This window comes from Lampris incognitus, chromosome 20 (genome assembly GCF_029633865.1).
Source record: "Lampris incognitus isolate fLamInc1 chromosome 20, fLamInc1.hap2, whole genome shotgun sequence".
Lineage (NCBI taxonomy): Eukaryota > Metazoa > Chordata > Actinopteri > Lampriformes > Lampridae > Lampris > Lampris incognitus.
Window position 1 is genome coordinate 22,514,403 of NC_079230.1, and position 10,383 is coordinate 22,524,785.

The following is a 10,383-nucleotide window of genomic DNA, read 5'->3' on the forward strand; positions in this document are numbered from 1 at the left end:
AAGCTGTGCGGACGGGGGACGCAGCCTGTTCTTGCTCATTCTTTTTGGGCTCTCCGGCACATGTTTCACTATATCATACCCTCTTGGCGATGTCACGCTCCCTCTAGTTGTGCACCCGCCCTGCCCTAATATTATTGACGCAACTTGAATATGTGACAATTTGGCCCGCATCTCCGCGCATGTCTTGTTTCGGGGTTGTGTGTTTCGGTGTTGCCTGTGCACGAATGCTGAGCGTTGTACCGCCGGCGGTGCGCTGTCCGCGGTGCTGAAACCACCGCTGCAGCTTTTTCCGCTGCATGTGTGAGCGTGCGCGCGCGCGCGCGCGTGTTTTAGTCCTGGTTATAAAAAAAAACCAACAAAAAAAAAAAAACCAAAACAAATGAGGATGTCGAAATGGCGCAGGTCGTGAGAGGGGACATGTTGTGCGGCAAAACGGGCGACGCCGAAACGCTATAGGCCCAAACGAGAGAGACCCAAACGATGTGGCTGTGTCGTTTTATTTGCGTGTTCGATTCCCCCCTCGCGTGCAGACATGATAAAACCAACGGAGTAGAAAGACAAAGCAGCTCCCAATAAACGAGGCCGGGCACATGCAAGTAAATCTACTCCTCCTTTATGAGAGACGGTCGCAGAGAGAGAGAGCGAGAGAGGGAGAGCCGGGCGGGCGGGCGGCGTCTACATCCCGGCGGATCTGTTAAAGACGATGCGGCCGTAAGATGTAGTTCCCGGTAAACCGGGAGTACTCTACTACCACGCTGTCCCCCGCGTGCTGCAACGTGCATGCCTCTGCAAGGCGGCGTTCGGACTTCTCGTGCCATGTTTAGGAGCACGCCTCGTCGTTCTGAGGGACTCGCGCGGGGACGAATCGCGTCTTCGCTTCGGGGAGACGGGGCGCCCGACGAGAGCCACGTTGCAGCCAATTACGTCGAAGCGCCGCCATGTGTGTGTGCGCGCGGCGGCGGCGGCGGACGGACGGAGCTATACTCTGGGTATACTTCCGCGCGCGTGTCTGCGTGCTCATGTGTAGGTTGAATGGTGGCAGACTGCGAGAGCGGAGAGGTATAGCCGCGCTGTGATGCGGCCCTATATATGCGCCGGCAGGACTAGCTTCCTTTTAAAGGCAACCACCTTGCATTGGTTCTCACCCAGTGATGTCGCGTGTTTGTGTGGCGCACCTGTAAAGAGCGAGACGGGCAGCAGCCGACTTTTTTTAATTATTTGATTCCTTTTCTTTCTTCTGTTGTTTTTTTCCCCTTTTTTGATTTGATGCATTTGCTGACAGGAACCCATTTCTGTGTTTTGATTTAATAAATATTTCATTTCCTCATTTTATCTTGTTTGTGTTGGCTTTTATGTTTCCCAAGTTTGAACTGTGAGTGAGAGCGGAATTCGTCATTTTGCGAGCTATTGCCAGGTGTTTTGATTCAGAGATTTGTTTGCCTAAGGACGTCCGTAACATTCATTTGTAGAAACGGTAAGATATTTTAAACATTTGCTCATTCACCCTAAAACATTTTTGAAATTCATATTTTCAGCGCACCGATTCCTTTAAGTCAGCCGCCTGAGTAGAGTAGTAGATAACCATGCATCCATTGTAGTCTCTTATTGCATGTTCATCGCGGTGCATCCAAGTGAACGCAGACGTGGCAGTTCTATTCATTGGCCATTGATGAATTTAACTCTGAATTTCCTGAATCGGTAAATGGTGTAGGCTTAAATGATAGGGAGACAATCTCCCAACATGCGCCCATTTCAGAGTCCTCCACAAAGCTTTCAGTCGCGGATAGTGTGCAGAAATGGGCCTTGGTTAGAGTGCTGAAACGTGGGACCCGGCTTCGGTAGTCCGCTATGTTACCGCATCTGAGGGCTCAAGTGCTCAGGTTTGCATATGCTATTCATATTGGACGCCTTTCCACTCTGCTGCATTTTATATTATTCATCATTTGTTGCAATAATAGCTGCAGCCACGCAAATGCCCTAAAAGCTGCAGCGTAAACTGGAGAAGATCCACCTTGCATGGGGCTGGGACAACTTGGTGGGTTCGACACCCAAAAGACAGACGTTTGAGGATTTTTTAATTTTTTTTTCACAGGTGATTGTGCAGCTCTTGCGGACATTATAACCATGTAACGTGTGCCACTGATACTATCGTTTGACTAAAGATTACGGGACAACTTTTTTTTCTTCTTTTTTTGCAAAATAGAAATGTTAGTTCTTGCAGACTCCATTGACATTGCAACGGCAAGGGATCTTCACCTGTCAATGGAGGGCATGTTCTCAGATGCAGAAGTAGGCTATAATATAGTGCAAAAATTTTCAGAAACGTTGGAGCTTGCAGACCCCACTGACCACCATACTGAAACTGTGCATTATAGGGTAGGTAGACTACACACAGCCTGTGCCTGCACTACAACCAATACTATTGGTTGATTTAAGACTATGAGCCAACTTTTTTTTTTTTTGCAAAATAGAAATGTTGGTGCTTGCAGACTCCATTGATATTGCAACGACAATGAATCTTCACCTGTCAATGGGGGGGGGGGCATGTCCCCAGAAGCAGATGTAGGCTACAATATAAGTGGAATGTCGAATTCCTGTGCAACAACCCTATTACGGATATTACACATCAACCATTTTTATTCACCCGTCTGTGTGTATAGACATGCTCAGCTTGATCTCCCTCCATGCAAACCTTGCTGTGATGTTAGTATTCTCTTGTGCGTATTGGGTATAGATACGGTCAGGTTTAGCTTTTCTTTTCTTTTTTCGTGTGTGAACACCTGTAGCGAATCAAATCGGGCAAATCCTTGTTGGGACGAAACTGACCAATGGACGCGTCCGCCGTCCACGTAATTGGCTGCGGGTGTGACGAGTTTACTTAAGTTAGCCGAGTTCCCGCTTTCATTGCGCGAAGTTTACAACTCGGAAACTGTTGTATGTGAGCTTAAAACAAACAAAAATAAAAACCCAACAAAACAACAACACATATCTTCGACACGTTTTCAACGCGTAAGGTAAGATAAACACTCACAAGTAGTTAGGGTAAAGCATTCACCTCCAAAACGTCGTCCCCATACGGTTGGGTTGTAAAGTGACGCGGTAGGCTAGCTAGCTGGCTGTAATGCTAAAGTTAACAACAGGCTTCGAAGTCCGTCATCTTTTTTTTGCTGCTCCTAAAACTTTATTTGATAAATTGATAAACTTCAGTTGACCATTTTTTGTTGAATTATGTGTGCGTCGCCTGAAGAAAACGCAAATAACGTTTGTCAAAAAGTAGCGTTGTGTCGAATCAGTCGCTAAAAGAAGGCCGGCGTCAGCAGAGTAAAACTGGAAAATCAACCCTGCGCCATTTTGCTTTCCCACAGACGCTCTCTGACACGCTAGTACGTACGAGCATGTTAACCAAACAAATTACATCTTTGTTCTGTTTAATGCACGCAATGCCCGCCTTAACGTTATTTACCGAACATAAACGCTTCACTTTTTTAAAAATATTTGTCTGCCGGAGTTTGAGTACACAACGCTTGCTCCGAGTGGTGTCTTGGTGACTAACTTGCTAATGGGATAGCTCCGGTTGCTAGTGGTAAAGAAAGGGAAACTGCGGTTTGCAAGTAGCAAATTTAGTTGTCCGCATTAGCCGCCTTGCTAGCTAACCTTGATTTGTCACTGACTTGGTGATTTGGGCGAATTTTCAATATTTTTCATATGTTGAAATTGACTTTGAGCCGTCATCGATTGGCACACGGGTGTGTCGACTGCAACCGTAGGTGTGTCTTAGACCAGCTTGTGTTCCACCCTGTTGGTCGACCAACACACACCGGCTCCAAGACTGCCGTTGCATTTTTCTGTAATGGTGATGGAATGACTTTTATTTTTTAGTGCTGTGAGCTGTATTTAATTATGCACGCAGTAGTCTTTTGTTTTCTTTAGCAGTGACGGTCGACATTTTTGTGCAAAGCATTTTTGCACTGGTGCATTATGAACTGCCGTGTAAAGGAGAGCTTTTAGTGCAGAAAGGTGTTTTTTTCTTCTTTCAAGGCAAGTGTGGTGATGCTATTAAATTCATTTATTTGAACTTGTTTGCTATTTACAGGGTCAATGGATTAAATTGTTGAATAACATGTACCACGGAGGAGGAAGTACAGTTGAGACCTTAAGGTCCCCCCATAACCAAGAGAAAGCAGTAGCGGCTCCTTTTTTTTTTTTTTTTTTTTGCATATTGTCAATGATAGCTTCTGTCTAGTTAGCAACCCCGGTGCTTACTGCTATAGCACATGTGGCCTTGAATACTGAGCAGGCAATATGTTGAGAAGCCTCAGGCATTTGAGTTGTAGTAAGCAGTCTACGGTGAGTAATCATCTGTCAGAAGGTCACAAATAGATCACGTATCGTCAAGCCAGCGACTAAAAGCCTGACCAGTTAACTTACAAGGAGGCTGCTGACATGCATGTCATCCTTGGTCCTGTGGGGATGGGTATATGGGCCAGTGGACGGGAATGGGAGTGTCAGCAAAAGGGCTAAGGGTGTGGTGCACTCCCTTTCTGGAAAAACCTACAGACTACAGATTCTGCTTCCAGTTTATCCATTTCTCCAGTTTAACACCATATAACCGAGTAGCAGCTTGAGTGGCATTGCTTTATTACTGTGCATTACTCCTTTACATAATCTCCAAATATTTTTGGATGTAGCATAGTTTGAGCAAACGGGAAGTATTGAACCAGTAATGAAATACAGTGGGTTATGTTTTGTATAAGTTCACTCTTATCTATTTTTTATTTGATAACAAAGTTGCAAGAATTTCCTGTAAGCTTTTTTTTAAATGTCATCCTCCGATCCAGCTTAAATATTTTTAGAGATCCTTTTACCATCAACTAGTATTATACCCTGTTACGAGAGTGCAGGTATGTCAGGGATAATACTGACCCAGTATAGAGAAGAGTTTAGATGATATCCTAAATGTAAATCACTTTGTTGGTCATGGGTTCTTCTCTCCTTTGGTGTAGCTGTGGGATCTCCATGTTACCCTTTTCTTTTAATATTTTGGGCTTTTAGCCGAAGATATTAGTAGAAAATTGAAAATGCTCTTTTGCCTTCCACAATTTCACTATATAGCTTGTTTCGTGAGGGACAAGGAGTAACATTGGTTATCCTTGGCTTTCTTGGGCCTGCTGACTGTGCAACTAAAAAGCAGGGGAGTGAAATTTCAGAGGCCATGTGTTGTGTTTCTCTGCTGTCCAGAGAATTGGGTGAGTTTAAAGGGGTTGCACTAGTAAACAATCTCTGGCCCCTTTGTCCTCCTCCAATGTCCCATCCCCGTCTCGTCACCCCCTCCTTTCAGTCTACCTCTGCAGCAAACCTCTTCAGAGGTATGTGGATGATGCATAGGAATTGGTCCTCCATAAGTGTTATGTGATGAGTGCAGGCATCCCTCCCTCTGCATGTGGAGGTCATTGCCAGGGGCCGGCACCGCAGTGTCCTTGAACCCTGTCACTGCATCGCAGCAGTTCTTGTAGGTCTGCCACTGTGCCATTCTGCTCGGTGTAATGGCTGTAGTATTATTTGCTTCATTTGGATACAATTTTTTTTTATGTTGCTGAATGGTGTTTACCTGTGTTATAGTATTTAGGCCTATGCACAAGTCTGTAAGGAGCTCAGGTAAATCAAACTGCTTTCTGTCAGATATTTCAGACTAGTGCTTGCAATTTTTGCAAAATAAGGATTTGTTTCCGACAAAGTTGTCAGTAGAATGACTCTTCAAGATCTGTTTGGGTTTCTCGTTAATTTTTCAAAGATATGTCATTACATAACCAGTCACATCATTTATAATATAAGGTCACTTTTAAGGAACGAAATCAAATACATTCTGGTAAACCTTGGCAGAATGAGCTCGTCTCAGTGCAAAATGAAGTCATTGCTTCATTATTTTCCATTTGATTTGTTGAGTACTCATAATGATGAATCAGCTCAAATTTGTCATCAAATTAGATCTGCATATGACTTTATGCTCTGCAACCATCTATTAATCCCAGCAATGCGTGGTCAGTTACTTGACATGTCACCATTTCATATTTTAGCAGGAAGGTGTAGCCTACGTCTAAACTCTGAGCACAGATTAGATTGGCGTGGGTTTTAGCATCGCCGTGGTCTTAAGTTTTGTCATTTTCCCACTGGAGGCAAGTGTTAGGACATATTACCGTGTTGTTTGCCATTTATCTTGGCTGTTTTCAGCCTTGGTGTGTGGGTAGACTTGTCTGGTATCTTCTTCAGCAGGAATATTCAGAAATGTTATGTTCTGGCTGTAGAAGGCTTTTAGTTTTCAAGGGCAGACCATGCATGTCAGTGTAGGCACTCTGGAGCCCTTCACTCTGCAACTTGTCACGCATACTTGGTCATTTTAATCCTCTGAGGGGTTGGAGGTAGAGATGCTGTGCCCTCACTTATAAGTGCTCTGTCACATCACTAGACTTTGAACTCATTGACTATTGCTTTCAGCTAGAGCTAGTCGGGAATGAATTCCGACTTGACTAAGCGTTATCGGATTTATAGATGAATTAAATGAAATTGTCTGCCTTGGATCTACTGTCAAAGATTATTGCATTTGTAAATAAATGCTTATCCAGGGTGGGTATACTTAATGGCTTAATAGGAAATGGGCTGTTTTGAGCAAGTTTACATGCAAACAAACCCATAGACATTCCTCTGACTTTAGATATAGTCTTGTATATGGCTTTAACAGAGTAAGGATGAAATTGGGCCTAAGCGTAACTAGTCAGCTAATTTTATTGGGGGTTTTTAACTCATGTAAAAGCAGTCCTCTAACAATCAGCCTTTTAAAACTGCACATGTTAAAGGACACCAGACAGGGAATGGGATATTGTTTAGTAATACAGACATGTCAAAATACGTCGTTTTAAGGGAGACTTGACACTAAATGCTATTAACCAATAATTTCAGGTTGTAATGTGTTACACGGGTCGTGCAGCACTAATCAAGTACGCTCAATGTATGGCATGGCCTTGTCAGGAATCGGAATAACAAGTGAATGACTTCCTTTTCTCCTTTATCACAATGAATAGAAAAGACATGACTGGAAGGTGGCAGGGATTTCCCTAGATAGAGTTCAAAATAAGTCAATGTTGGGTTATTTGGTGAGACTCACTATTAACCTTACACAATTTGTATAAAATCCTATTTTCTAAACATCTTATCGATGCTCCTCTTCATTTGTGTCTTTTCTGTTCTTGATTTGTGGTAAAAGTTAGTTGTTAATTCTACTGTTCGAATCGTGGACATGGGCATGGCATATGGGGAATGAAATTGAGTATATTGCTGACTTCAGTTTGCAATGGATTACTGTGTCACTGCAGTATATGGTGTTCTGCATTAATGAGTAAAATGCAAACGCAGAGAGGCGGAAAAAGACATCGACTCGCTAGCGGACTGCGGGCAGTGACAACAGGAAGTATTGGAAGAGCCAATGCACCATATAGGCCTAGCGATTACAAAAGTAGAAAAGTATACCCAGGTTGCAGAGAAACTGGGTTATTCCAAACCATTTAAACCCTTTAATCGAAATATTGTTTGACTCCAGTAATCATGTTATTTGTTTTCCATCTAAGTGTAGTTATTGAGGCTGATGCAAATGTGGAATCCTCGACAGCCTCCAACACTAATTAAAAGCAAGATGGTAGTCAGTTTGAGCCTCTTCTGGTGACTTGTCTTTAATCTTGTCTGTTCAGTCCATCTAAAGCTGAAAATTGTCTTTTTTTTTTTTTTTTTTTTTGTTAGAATTTATTTCATCCTGAAATGGTTGATACTAAACCCCAGAGCTTCTTAGCTGCTTTTCTTAGACAAGTTTGAATCTTAATGTTTTGGTGGTCGTCTAGCACAGCAAGTCACTTTTACAAAGACGTATCTTAGAAATACGGTGAAATGGACTCGTCTGCTTGTTGTGATCCCCATACACTTGTGTAGTTCTTTCAGTAGGGCTTCAGCTGGCTTTATCCTACTACCTAACCATTGTCACTTATCCATCTAACTGGCTCTGGCAGTTAATCAGAGGAGGATTACGAGAATTACCACAAACCTTTGGAAGTTGAAGGATGACATTTGGAGAAACTTCTCAAAGTTGAGGCATAGTGTAATGCTTGTGGTGATAGTTTGACTTGCAACACTTGGATGTAAAAATATGGCAAAGCTCTAACATCTGTTTTGAATAGCAATTAGGTTGTTTACATGTGGTCATGAAATATTAAAGCTGTGTTAGATGTCAAATATTCACCTTTTGATAATTGGACACATTTGCTAGTCGGGTTGAGTATCTTTTTCACTCATCAGATTGTTTCTTTTCTTGGTAATGTTGCGTGCAAAGGCTTGTCTCACCCTCTGCAGATGCAGGGGGATCTGAGAATACCAGTAACTAAACATGCTACACTTTAATGAGTCTTAAAAGGGAGCCTGCTCAGTGGGGTAAAACTGTGGAGGTGGATGGATTTATCCTAGCAATGATGGGAAAACAAAAAACAAAAAAAAAGAGAGCCTTGTGATCTTTAACTGGGGCTTTCTGGGTTTTATTTTATTATTTTTTTTCCGATGAAAACTGCTAGGCAAGGCCTCCAGGGGAACAAGATGCTCCACACTCAAATGCCAGCACTAGGAGGAGGCTGCTGGCTGGCTGCACACACACTGAAAGCCTTCACTGAAATTTTTGGGTAGGGGCACCTTGCCAGGCTCCTTCTTCCAAGTGTTTATCTAATGAAATATTTCTGCCTTGTGGCACCATCTCCAGTGGGACAATAGCCAATGTTTGTTCTTTATACTTAAAATGAAAGGTGAAACATATGAATTGGTGACGAAATAGTCATTTTCATGATAAACAATGTTGTTTTTGCCATATCTGTTGAGGGCCACTGATCCCCCCCCCCTCCTCTCCAAGCAGGGGAAGCTACAAATGGAGAGGAGAATTTGTCTGTAAGGCAGAAAGTGAAATTTCAACTTTTATGTTTCGTTCAGGTTTTTTATCCTTTCTCCCATCCAACTGTATTGAGGAGTTGACAATAGAAAGTAGTCGAGACCTGCTGTGGAGCAGGCTCTTCACTTGTTTTAGACCCGACTTCTAAGCAAATTAGCAGCTTGAAAAAGTGACTGAAGTGATGACCTTGGCGATGAAATTTAATTCCACATTGTTGCATAACTCAAGTTTAGTAAGCATATTTAGAGTTGATGCCGACTCGAGCACAATCAGGGAGGCTTTAGTGTGTTATGTCTCGTCGGCTTTAATCTGAATATGGGACTTTAGAATAAAGAATTGTCCTGCAATGAGACATTTGTTCAAATGATCGAAACAGTAAAATCCATAAATAGCTTGGGTTTAAGAATGACCTTTTTTTTTTTTTTTTTTGGAATACTGAACATGTTGATGTGGCAATGCCACAGTAAAGGACAAATGGACGGGCTCTTAGCCGGAGCATTATGAATATAATGGTGGACCAAAGTGACTGCTTAAATCAGGTTGCAGCATGTGACCATTTCTGCAGAACAGCCTTGAGCAGTAGCAATGGATAAATGAACCGCTTTGTCATAGCTAATAGTAATGAACCTGAATTTCTGCAGTTTGTCTAGTTAGACATTTTATTTTGAGATTACATAATGTGCGTCTATCACTAGTGCTGTTATGCAGCACAGAGAATGACAGCCAGCGATGTGAGGGAGGAAGTGTTTGAACTTTGGACAGAGGATGAAGTTGACAGGAAAGATTTCCTCTGACATAGGTAACAAATAATTGTTCAGTAGACAATGAAAATTCAGATCAAAGCTACTCAGAAGATTATATAAAGGTTCGATTATTTTGCAAAACGGCCAGTCGAGTTGAATGTGCTCCAGTCCAAATAATGCCGGGGCTAATTTAGTACAGCGTGGCTCAATGGTATATGAATTGGAGTTTGAAAACATTTTGTTTTTCAAGCAAACGAGCAAGTTTTCAAACATAACCTTTTAGATTTCATTGTCAGGCTTTTGCCATTGGCAACATTTCTCTTTGGCTTTATACTTATTTAAAGGAGTGGATTGCAGCCATTCGATGTGTGTATTCACTTCTTATTACCCTTTTTAATATTTATCTACTTGTACCTAAACCAGTTTGTACTGCTGGCAAATATCGAAACACGATATTGAAAATTTGCTTGGAGATAGTCTGTAAGACATTTGCCACAGTTGAGTTTTTTTGAGTGGCAACCTCTTTTGGTTTGCAAATTTTTAATACATTAAGAAAATGTTGATTAGGCCTATGTCAATGCTGTTATCTTACAAACAGTATGTTGGTAGGTCCTATTTGGTGTGCACATTAGCAACGTCTTGGGTTTGCTACTATTCTACCTATATGTA